This window comes from Neofelis nebulosa, chromosome 4 (assembly GCF_028018385.1).
Source record: "Neofelis nebulosa isolate mNeoNeb1 chromosome 4, mNeoNeb1.pri, whole genome shotgun sequence".
Taxonomy (NCBI): domain Eukaryota; kingdom Metazoa; phylum Chordata; class Mammalia; order Carnivora; family Felidae; genus Neofelis; species Neofelis nebulosa.
In genome coordinates this window covers 168,084,036-168,095,965 of record NC_080785.1, presented here as the reverse complement: position 1 = coordinate 168,095,965, position 11,930 = coordinate 168,084,036, and the positions used below count along the sequence as shown (strand labels likewise).

The following is an 11,930-nucleotide window of genomic DNA, read 5'->3' as shown; positions in this document are numbered from 1 at the left end:
GGATGAGGGCAAGCCCACGTTCAGGGCTCAGAAGGAAGGAGAGAAGCCAAAGCAAAGCGGGACCAGCCAGCATTTTGTGCCCCTTGGTCACGGGGACAAGCAGCTGAGCTGATCACAGATGAGGCACGAAGTGTGGGTGTGGGGATCTGTGCGTGGCCCTGTCGTGGGTGAACAGGGGGACTTCCTGTGAGTCTTCTCGTCTGGTGGGGGAGGGGCCCTCGTGCAGCCTGCTGTTTTCCAGACCCCAACAGGGTGGGGGAGGGAGTGCCTTTCCCTTCCACTGAGGTTTTCCCGGGAGCACAGGGCTCAGGTAGGCGTCTGCATGTCACCTGTCACCTGTGAGCAGGACCTGTCACCCTGTCCAGCTCAGCACTGATGGCTCTGTCCTCCGCCAGCCTTGCGTTGAGCAGGTGTAAAATGCCCGAGTTCTTTCTGCCTCCTTTCTTCCCCTTCAGGGCAGAGGGTGGTAAGTGTGTCAGGTTGTTCCTGTCCCTGCTGACTCGGGTTACTGGGGGCTTTATCCAGAGAGCGTCCCTTGGGGAAAAGTGTCTCAGGACAGAACTGTCCTTCTCCATGAGGGTTGGGGGGGGGTGGTCTGCAGGGGGCTCCACACCTTCATGCAGGTGGGTGGAGTCATGGATCAGAGGATTCATCCAAATGCTGGTGACGGTTCCACGCAGGGTCCAGAGGTGGAAAACTGTCTTCCTGATCTGTCCCCTGGGAATTGCCGGTGTCAGAGACGCACACAAATTCTGTGAACTGAGACGGGTTCAATTCTAACGGTACCAGGTCCCTGTTCTCTGAAAGGGATAAATAGCTTCCATTCATGGGAAACCACGCAGGGGCCCTAGAGCCGCCCCTCCGACTGTGGCCTTGACCTCAGGGTGGAAGCTGTGATTCTGCACCTGGTTGTCCACACAGCAGCTTGGGGTCCCCGTGTCATTCGGATGACCCGGGTTGCTGGAAGCTGAGGCCTCCTCTGGGCTGGGGACCGGCCACCCCCAAAGCTGGGCCTGGTGGGAGGCGAGGGAAGGTGCGGTGGGGCCTCGCTCACCTGCAGGTGGCCTCCAGCCCCCGGGATCAGTGGGGACCAGTGGGAAAGGGGCTGGGGCCGCCCTGGGGTGTCTTCCGAGGACCGGTGTTGGCATCGTCCAAGGGGTTGTGGGGTTAAGTGGGATCTGTGGAAACAAGAAGTGTGTGCAGGTCAGACTGAGGGAAGGCTCCTCGGGGTCAAGTGCCATTGGAAGGGTCATGAACACAGAGCGTGTAGGGGTCAGATCCTAAACTGGGAGGGTTTCCTCTCTGGTGAGAATTGTGGCCCCAGAGGAGGGGGTGCAGGGCGTGTGGAGCTCAGAGTCCAGTCCCCAGGGGTCTCTGGTCCCCTCCTTCCATCCCAGAGGACCGGTGTCAGCAGGGAGAGCTTGGCGCTCATGGGGGGACTGGGTGTCACCCTGTGCACTGGGGTGTCATGTGTGGTGTGGGCGCCGTGGGTGACCAGTCTGAGCGGCTCCTGCTCTGGTGCTCGGCCCGTCGTTCCTGGAGAGGCTCTCGCTGCCCTGGGAATCCAGTGTGGGTGACACTTAGGACTTTTGTCCCTTGGCCATACCTCTTTGTGCTGGCAGCTTTCCGTGTCGTCACCCCCAGCAGGCGTCACTCGACCTGATCTCTGTTGCGGGGCGAGAGGGGAATGTCAGCAGTGCCGCCGGTGATGTGGCTGCCCAGGGCTCGTCTGTGTCTCTCGGGCGGGTGCTTGCGGCTCAGTGTGTCCGGTGAAGCCCTCCGTCCCGGGATGGTGGGGCGTGGGTCTCCAGTTCATGTTTTCCTTTTGTGGGCTTTGCTGCTGCCGGCAGTGAAGTCTTGTCTCCAGGGTGAAAGCCTCGTAAGTCCTTCTGCGCTGGGGGGACATTGCATATTGTAGCTCATAAGTTACACGTTAGCAGGAAACGGGGTGCGGAGTGTGAACCACGTGTCGGTTTTGGGTCCTGTCACTTGCGACTTCATGGCGTCCAGCTCGAGTGTGTGACATGGGGTCTCCTGGATGTCACACGTTGGTTTATCTGATTCCCTCAGGGCTGAACATTTCTCATGTGTGGGTTTCCTCTTCCGTGGAAGCATTTCCAGCGTGTTGTCTCCTGTATCTCACATGTCTTCTTCCTGAACTTCTGTTTCCTTCACGTCCTGGGGACATTTGTCTGTTTCATTTCAGCGTGTTGTGTTTTCTCCACGTCAGGGTGTATCCTTTCTCTGGGTTGTGTGCGTGGATGCACCCTTCACGTTGTTAGTAGACTTGTCCTTCCCCGTCTCTTCCTGTGTAGACGACCGTCTTTTGTTCTATGGGAAAACTCCTCCATCGCTCAGGTCTGATCACACGTGCTGGAACTTTCTGTCCGTGTGTTCCTCTTGTTTCCAGTTAAATCCACCAGACTCGGTTATTGCCCGTGAATCTGATGATCCCTTTTACCCTTTAGAAAACCAGTCTTCCCTGGCCCCCTGTGTCCTGGTGTCCCTGTCTCTGCCACCGCCCTGCGGCACTTGCCGTGTGGACATCCACTTGCCTAAATCAGGGGCGACTGATGTCTCCCCTTAACTATATCCTCATTACGGGAATCGATGGCAAGTGGGAGATACTTGTCCTGGGAGATAAGAGCATCCCCAAGTGCATCCTCCAGTCCAAGATAAGGAATGTGATCCCACCCGGTATTTCCACAAGTCCGTAGTTAAGCCTATGGAGTGGGGTACGCTGTGGTTTAAGGAGCGATTTTGAGATCCCAGTCACACAGGATTGGTTCAGGGTGATAGTTGAGTCATGCAGTTGTTGGGGAGTCCTTCCCATTTTCCGGTTGATCACATAATCCTGTGTCCATGGGGTCCTGTCATTATCCCTCTAGAGACACAAGCATGGAGATTGTGTCTACATGAGCTGTATGGTGGTTCCTCTGAAGCTGACCTCAAGTTGTTCAGGATTGGTTTTCAGGACTTGAGGAAAAAGGGCAGATTGGTTTTTAATGACTTTAACTCAAGAGAATGGACGATGGGACCCCCAGTTTGGAGAACGGTAGCCAGAAATTTGAGGAAACCAGACGAATTCAGGACCTAGTCTGGTTTATAAGAAATAGTATCAAAGTCTAATACCTACAAAAATGTGTTCCTGAAACATAATTTTTTTCTCTCTGCATTCACTCTTATTTCCAGAGATAGCCAAATCAAGAACAATTCATTTGTAAAACAAGTCCAGTTTGAACAAAATGGCCTACTTACTTACAAAAGCTCAGCAAACGCAGTGATTGACCATATAAGTTTTCCAAAAACTTGCTTTGCTCAAAATTTTCATAAGGAATCTCTAGATTGAACTTCATTAGCCCCTTGAGGCCAGAAGGTAAGTGAAATATCTATCATCAGACTTGTCTGCAAGACCTATAAATTTTCGTGACTTCCTCCTCTTGAGGCCCCCAAACTATCCTGAGGTTTTCTGTGCCTGTCAGGAGTTGACTTGACTCACCTGGTAAGGCTGCTGGGAACTCTGTCAGCAAGACATCAGGCCAATATTTCCAGGGGGTTGATTGGCTCCACAAAGTCCACCTTAATTCCTTCATGCTGTCTGCTTATTCTGAGTCTATGCAGGTCTCTGTCAAATCTAACATTCCAGTCAGAGCCTTAGTAAAACAACCATTGTGTCCAATGGTGTCCTATTACAAGGAGAATACGTTCTCATTGAACTTATGCAAAAGGAGGGGAGGACTCAGCACTCAGATGTGTAGGAATGTGTTTGCTTGTAGGTCAAGATGGCAGCTGCATACATGGGAACTAAGGAGTTAAGGGGGGAATCTGACAGAAGCAAGGCTGCCGAGACTCAGCCAGCGTCAGGAAAGGGTCCCAGCTGAGTCCTTCACATGTGCGGATTCACCACGGCCGAGCTGCCGTTGCCATATTTGCCACTCGTTGGGAATAGACCTTGGGAACAGAGTGGAGAGGAGAGGAAAGGGGTCATTTGCCCATACAGGCCCGAATGGTCTGACCTTGTTCACCCTCAGACCCATAGACCATACCAGGGACCCCTTGGATAGAGAACTTTGGCTGCCTGGTGAGGACTGTGGTTACACCTGCCAAAGGGCAAAAAGAAAGGAGAGGGAGTCATGGATCCCCCTGAAGGGCAAGAGGGGAAATCCCTCATCCTGTTGGGCAAGGGGTGCCCCATAGACGCCCCCTGGGACTTGGGATCCTCACCAAGGAGGAACCTCAGGTGGAGGTTGTCAGCTGCCCAGAAAACACTAGAGTCAGTCTACCAAGGGAAACTCCCAGGAAATTCCTAGGAAATCCCAGGAGAGGCCCAGTACAGCAGAGGGTCCCTGTGAAGGCCATCAAATGTGGGGTGACCCGATCAGAGGGAGGCCCGCAGCTCAGGGGGTGAGAGTTCCCCCAAGGCAGAACAGAGGAGATGGGAGTTTACTGAATACCCTGCAAGGGAGCAGCGGGCAGGACAGCAAAGGAGAGACCGTCTGCCGGGAGGCAGTGTTGAGGGGCTACAGTTATGGGGTCACGAGGGAGCATGGGAACCTTTGGAATGCTCCCTGTGTGGGACCTGTGCCCGGTTGTAAGTACGCAGGGGTTAGTTAGGGCCTGTGGCCATTTCGAGGCAGGTCACTCAGGAGCCCGTGTGCATTCAGCTGTGTGCTCGCTGTGCCCTTTGCTGTGTATCTTTCCATCACTCAGGCCTGTTGCCTAAAAACGGCCCATACACTGTGATTCTTCCTCCTGTGTTAACGTGAGCGGTGGCTGTGTCCCCATCAATCCCTCAGGGACTCTTCCTTCTGGTGCCCTTTTCCTTGAATTCTGGGCCCTGGGTTAAAAGTTTGAGCGGCCCTGCTGACTTCCAAGTTTCTTAAGGCCCCGGACTCGTCTTACACACCAGGTGTGCCAGGCGCCCGGGCCCTGGCCTGTGTCCGTGCCCAGAGCCCACCTAATCCGGGGAAAGGGTCGTGTCTGCCTCTGTCAGAAGAGAGGGGACTCCAGCAGGCTTCTTGCCCTTGTTCCTTCCAGGGTGAGAGCTGCTCCCATCAAGCAGCCCTGGAATCTGAGTGTCCACAGCATCCTGACATTCTGGTCGCAGTTCTTGGAGCTGACGAGGCATAATCGTCTCAGAGCAAGCCAAGCGTGTGTCCTCCGGTCTGTGTGTTGTCCGAGTGAATATTTCAGTTTTCAGTCTGCACAGTACTGGTCTGCTCAGATCTGTCTCAGTGTAAATAACCCAGTAAATTGGGTGTGTGTAAGTCCATGTCAGCTGTTGTCCTCACCCTCTGTTGTGACTCAGGGGTCCTAGGAATGGAGTCAGCTCCCTGCCTGTCACCCACACCCTTCATTCTCTAACCCACACCCTTCATCCTCCCACACACGTGGGTGATGATGGAGCTTTGCTGCAATAGAATGTGTGGTATGTTTCAGGCCTCTGTGGTCTTTGAGGATGTGGCTGTGAACTTCACCCTGGAAGAGTGGGCTTTGCTGGATTGAGGTCAGAGGAAGCTCTACAGAGATGTGATGATGCTGGAGACCTGCAGGAACCTGGCCGCAGTGGGTAAGGATCCTCCATACCTTCCCTGGTCTTTTCAGGAGGAGGGAGAAAAGGTCAATATTTGCAAATCATATGAGACTGTACCTAGAATATCCTTAAGGCTTCACTAATTAGTATTAGAAGTAATAAATGAATTGGAAAAGTTGCAGAACACAAATTAATATTGCAAAATCTGTGCATTTCTATATTTACTACTCACGTAGCTGAGAAATTAAGGAGACAAACCCATGTTCAATTAGTTCAAAAACAATAGAATACTATGTTAAAAGTAACCAAGGATGTTGAAACAGCTTACTCTGGCAGGTATAAAACATTTAATGAAAGACATTGAAGATGACATTGTCACGGATTGTATGGACTAATTTTTTTGAAAACGCCCATACTATAAAAAGCCCTCTACGTATTGAGTGCAATCTCTATCAATATACTAATAGTATTTTTGAAAGAACTTGAGCAAAATACTCTCAGATTTGTGTAAGAACAGAAAAGATTCCCAACAAACAAAGCCATTTTGAGAAAGCATACCAAAGCTAAGCAAAAAACAGTCCTAGATTTCAAACTGTAGTAAACAAAACCATATAGTACAAAAGCAGATACAGAGCTCAAGGCAACAGAATAGAGAGTCCAGAAGTAAACCCATGTTTATATGGCCAGATTATCTACAAAGAAGGAGCTGAGAATATACCGTGGGGAAAAGACTGTCTCTTCAGGAAGCGGTGCTGGGAAAATGAGACAGCTACCCGCAAGATGAAATTGGAAAATCTTCGTACCTCTTACCTGAAAGGAAGCTCAGTATGGATTAAACACCTCAGGATAGGACTTGAACCCATACATGTCTTAGGACAAAACAGAGGCGCTGAACTCATGGACATCAGTCTTAGCAATATTTTTGTGGAATTATCCCATCAGGTAAGGGAAACAAAAGGGAAAGTAAAAAATGGGAACAGGGACATAACAGACATTTTCCCACAGAAGATATAGAGATGGGCACTTAACGCATGAAAAGCTGCTCAATGTCACTAATCATCAGGGAGATGCACATCAAAACCACAATGAGCTGTCCCCTCCCAGAAGCCAGAATGGCTAGTATCAGAAAGATAAGAAATAGCAAGTGATGTTGAAGGTGTGGAGAAAAAAAATCTCGTTGTTGGGATTTAAATTGGTGCAGCCACCTTGGAAAACAGTATGGAGTTTCCACAAAAAACTAAACACAAGTACCATATGTCCATAATTCTACTTCTGGGTGGGTAAACTTACAAAAAAAACTAACAGAAAAAGATATGCGCACCGTCACACTCCCTGTGGCACCAGTCACAATACTTAAGATATGGAAGCAACCCAGGAGTCCATCAACAGGTGAACGGATAGTGAAGATGTGGTATCTACTCAGCCATTTGTGACAACACGGTTGGACCTATAGGATATTATTCCAAGTAAATAAGTCAGAAAGGCAAATGTTGTATTTTACTTACGTGTGCAATCGAAACAGCACAATGAACGAACAAACAAACAACAAGAAATAGAAACAGACTTAAAACTATAGAGATTCAATTGGTGTTTGTGAGATTGGAAGGGGTTGGAGGAACATGTGAAATAGGTAAAGGGGATTGAAAAGTACAGAGTTGGGTTTATTCAGTAAAGAGGTCATGGGAATGCAGAGTCCTGCACAGGGAATATGGGCAGTAATATTGTAGTAGTTTTGTTCAGTGACAGATGGTGATTCCAATTATCGTGGTGAGGATCTTGTAATGACTGTAATTGTCCCAAGCACTATGCTGTACAATATTACAGACCAATAGATTTCCACTGAAAACGCCCCACACTTACCATCATTAACGAACCTGAAGACTAAAGTAAGAGCCCATCTTCCAGATTGCTTGTGGTCCTTCAAATCCTCCCTGGTGAGAGCTCTTCTCAGGGGCAGGACAGCAGCCACACACACACCATCTAATCTCCTAGTGGCAGCTGGGGCAGCGCAGACAGGCTCCACCGAGGGCCTCTGTGCCTTCAGAACAGACCAGTGTTCCTCTGGTTGACCAAGTTCTGGAGAAGGAAAAGCATTTGGACACAGCCATTAGAAAGGTGACTCAGCCTTTGCTTGAGAAGATGATGTCTGTCATCCACGTGGCTTCCCTGTTGGGACTTTTCATCCATCCTCACCCTCGTGGTGAGCCTTTTGTGTTCCTCTTGTAGAGGTAGGTGTGGATGTGTGTGTTTTGCCCAATTCCTTCCTACTTTGCTTGTCTGATACTTATCTCCACTTTATGTCTATTTTTTTTTTTTTAAGATGATTTATTTACTTTGAGAGAAAGAGTGTGTGGAAGGAGCAGAGAGAGAATCCCAAGCAGGCCCCACACTGTCAGTGCAGAGCCCACCCAGGGCTGGAGCTCGTGAACCATGAGGTCATGACTAGAGCTGAAGTCGGATGCTTAACCCACAGTTTCCAATGGTCAGGCGCCCCAGTCTCCATCTGTTCGGAAGTATTTGTGAGTGAATGGGCCGCCATTATGTACCCTTTTCCTATTACTGCCAAAGTCCCAAATCACTAGGGTCTCCCGAATTTTTCTTTGGTCACGTGTTCATTCTTTCTGATGAACTTCATCTACATTTCAGGATCAGTGTATGAATAGAAATCAGCATATGGTCTATGTTCTTACCTTACACACCAGGTCATTTCCAAAGAAATTAAATTAGGCTCCCAATTCTTGTACTTTCTCCCAGTAAGGGTAAAGTGTGTGGATCAAAGACTCTGGAACACTTTGCAGAATAGCCAATTGAGTGAAGAGGAAACAGTAATATTTACAATAAACGATTCCTGTTCTGCCTTTGGAGAAAACCAGAAGTTTCATAGCAGTGGAGATGAAACCCAAACCCAGGAAGGGTGTGTGAGGTGAGTGACAGTTGTACAGGAGGAATGTGTGGATCCGGAGAGATTGGGAGACTACCTTGAAATTTAAGAACAGCCATAACCTAGCTCAACAATCGTATAGTCAGATTTGCACAGGACAATGTTTTTATAAACGCATTCTAGGTATTGACCATCTGAAGAACAATTCAGTTGGAAGTAATGGTCAGGAAAAACTATATGTCAGAAACCCAGAAAGTTATGACTGTCATTAATGCCAAAGCATTAATCTTGTTCCACGTTGTAACCATACAGACAGTGCCACAAACAAACCCATTCATTGACAATGGACATTATGTAGTCCAATAATAATTAACAAGCATCAATAGATCATTTATTAATAAAGAGATCACTTATAATCATTATTCCCTGACAATGTGCCTTCCTATTTTGAACGGAAGTCTTTTGGTGGGGAGTGTCTGTGAACGTTCTGAATGAAGGAGATCGACGTAGAGAAGCCCTGAACCCGATTACAAGTCTTCCTGTGCATGAGGGGTGTCCTACTGCAGGCACATCGTGCACTAAGTGTAGAGAAGCCTTCGCAGATGGTTCCTTCCTAGAGAAGACGTGAAGCTCTCACCCAGGGCTCAAACGTAGTCCCTGTGAGGAATGTGGGCTGGGCTGTAGCCCCGTCTCGAGCCTCAGCACTCACGTGGATGTAGACCTCGCAGAGAGATCCTATGAAGGTCAGGATGCTGGGAGAGCATCTGACACATATGCGAAGAGTCTCAGTAGTGAAAAATCTCCAGAGTGCAAGAAATGTGGAAAAGCTTTCACTTGCACATCTTCCTTTCAGGGTCATGTGTCAGTTCACTGTGGACAGAAAGTCCATGAGTGTGACGTTTGTGGGAAAACCTGTATGTATCGCTGCTACCTCCCACGCTATGTGAGAACTCACACTGGGGAGAGACTCCTATCAATGTTAAGAGTGTGGGAGCGCCTTCAGGTATAAGTCAAGCCTGAGAAAACATGTGCGAACACACGCTCAGGAGAAACACTATGAACGACCACACTGTGGGAAAGTCTTCACTTGTCTCTCTTCCTTTCGAGGACACACATGCAAGCACAGTGACACGAAACCTTATGAACTTAAGCACCATGGAAAAGCCTTCAGGTATCCCAGGAATCTTTGAGCACAGACATGCCGTGGGAAAGCATTTTTTCTCCCTTAAAATCTTATTTGTCTTTTTTTCTCTTAAAATCTTAATTAAAATGTGAGCCAGTACATTGGAGATGATCCTGGATGCACACAATTTTGGGAAAACTCCAGGTATAGAACTTCATGTATTTTGTTCATGAAAATTCAGGTGGGGCAAAAATCTGTTCATTGTTGGGAATATGGCCTTGAGTTTCCAGGTGCCTCTTCCTTAATAGGGATCCCACATGTATGGATTCCTAGTTCGTGTCACTGATATGAACACTGATGGTTTTAAGTGTCCTTCTTTGTCCTCTACATCTGTAGGATGTAGATGTTGTTATCTCAGACTTGAAGTAATCATATGGTTATATAAAAATATCTGTTTTCCATTACAATGTCTCTTGGACCCTGGGGTGATAAGAAAGTGTCTGTTGAGGGGAGGTGTACATGCAACTTTATATAATTTTAGAGAAAAATTCCGTGAATTATACATCCCAGAATATGGCTACTATCTGATCATGACACCAGACTTGTCTTATTGCAAGTTCATTTCTGTTCGCTGCTGTGGATACTGGAATTTGCCAATTCTGTGTGTACTTTCAGTCTTTATTATTGAAAGATACATTTCCAGTTCAGTTATCTCTTTATTTAACGGATATTTGTTAAAATTCCAATATTGGTTAATGTGTTCGGGCACTGAATCTTGGTATCTTTGGTCAGTTTTGTTCCCAATTATGACCTGGAAGAACAACCCTTTGGACCATGACTCAGATTTGCTTGTTTTGTTTTGTTTTGTTTTTTTTCCATGAACAGTGATTGTGGTGGAAATACAGTGGGGTGCTTTCCTCTGGCCCCCAGGAGGTAAAGTCTGGAAAGACCAGTACCCTTAATATCAGACAGATCAGTTGGTCAAAATATGGTATCTTGTAAATTTTGGACACAGGAGCCTTTTCTGTTTTATCCCCCCACTGAAGATAAAAACACCTCATTATTTCCATAATATTCCACAGTTCCTAGGTACCCCAAAGGCATTCAAACTATGGGACTAAATGGTTTTGGTTTTACCCTTCACTAAGGTATATGGCCAAGTAAGCATATGTAACTATCCTGTTGGGTTGGATGTCAAAGGGAGAAGTATTGTTTCCTCAGTACTTTCGAGAGGATTTACAGGGCATTTGGCAGGCTCATTCAGTGGGGCATGCAACTTTTGGTCTTGGACTTTTGGATTTTGACTCCACACTGGGTGTAGAGATAACGTTAAAACCAATGATAATAAAATAAAATCTTTAAAGAAAAAAAAAAGATTTGCAGTAGTACATGCAAGTTAATATTTACCACTTTGATCTTTTTGAAAAGACCCATCAGTAAACTATGCAAAATCTTTACTGTTTAGAGGAGTGGCATGTAAATTGCCATGGGGAGTCAAAAGGGGATGTGTCAGCATTAAGCAGTCCTGAGGGGTTTTCTTTGGATCCGAATGAGGTCTGGTTCCACGATCAAGTGCCCTAAGCGTTGGTCCTGAGTTTGAGCAAACTGCAGATTTTTGAGGCTTTCTGTCCCTTTAAAGCCAAAAGTTGCAACAGGTACATGATGTCTTCCACTGGGGGGAAGCAGACAATGAAACTACCTGCGTACTGTAACTAAGTAGAGATGCAGAAGACTCTCTCTCCTCCAGATCAGCTTTAGTGGTTTGTGAAACGACAGGAAGATCATCGGTCCCTGGGGCACGACTGTCCAGTGTATTTCTGTGCCTCCAAGAGAGAACAAAACCTCGCTACACTGGTAGCTACACTGGTGGGAGTATAAACTAGGACAGCTGACGTGGAAAACGTTTGGTGGTTCCTGAAGAAGTGAAACACAGAACCGCAGTGTGACCCAAGTGTTCCAGTCCTACGGAAACGGAAACGGACACTCAGATGTGTGCCCACGAATGCCAGGTGCAAAACTGGGCGTTCCCCGCAAAAGAGGGAAACGTCCCAACTGTCCCCCAGTGTGTGGATGGATGAACAGGGTGCGGCGCATCCACAGGACGTTCGGTGATTCAGCCCCAGAAAGGAATGAGGCACGGACACATCATGCACGTGAACGAATCGTGAGAATGTTCTACCACGTGGAAGACACCAGCCACACCACGCCACATAGCGTGAGTCCGCTAACATTGAATAGGCAGAGTAGGCAAATCCGTAGAGGCATGAAATATTTCAACAGTGCCCAGGAGGCATGATTTCCTGGCTATTGTGGCCTTTAAATTTGTTTTGGAAAATGGAGATATAATTCACATCCCATAGGGCTCACACATGTTTTTAAATGTTTATTTATTT

The 11,930-nt window shown here is 47.6% G+C and overlaps 1 protein-coding gene across 1 annotated transcript in view; it reads left to right on the top strand.

Annotated features, from left to right (window-relative positions):
* Nucleotides 1–7,776: 7,776 nt before the first annotated feature.
* The window catches only part of LOC131510832 (zinc finger protein 709-like), a 30,834-nt gene continuing 26,680 nt past the window's right edge, over nucleotides 7,777–11,930 (top strand). Inside the window, exon 1 of the mRNA XM_058728413.1 lies at nucleotides 7,777–8,456. The gene's annotated coding sequence lies outside the window, so the exon portion shown is untranslated. The remainder of the gene's footprint in view (nucleotides 8,457–11,930) is intronic.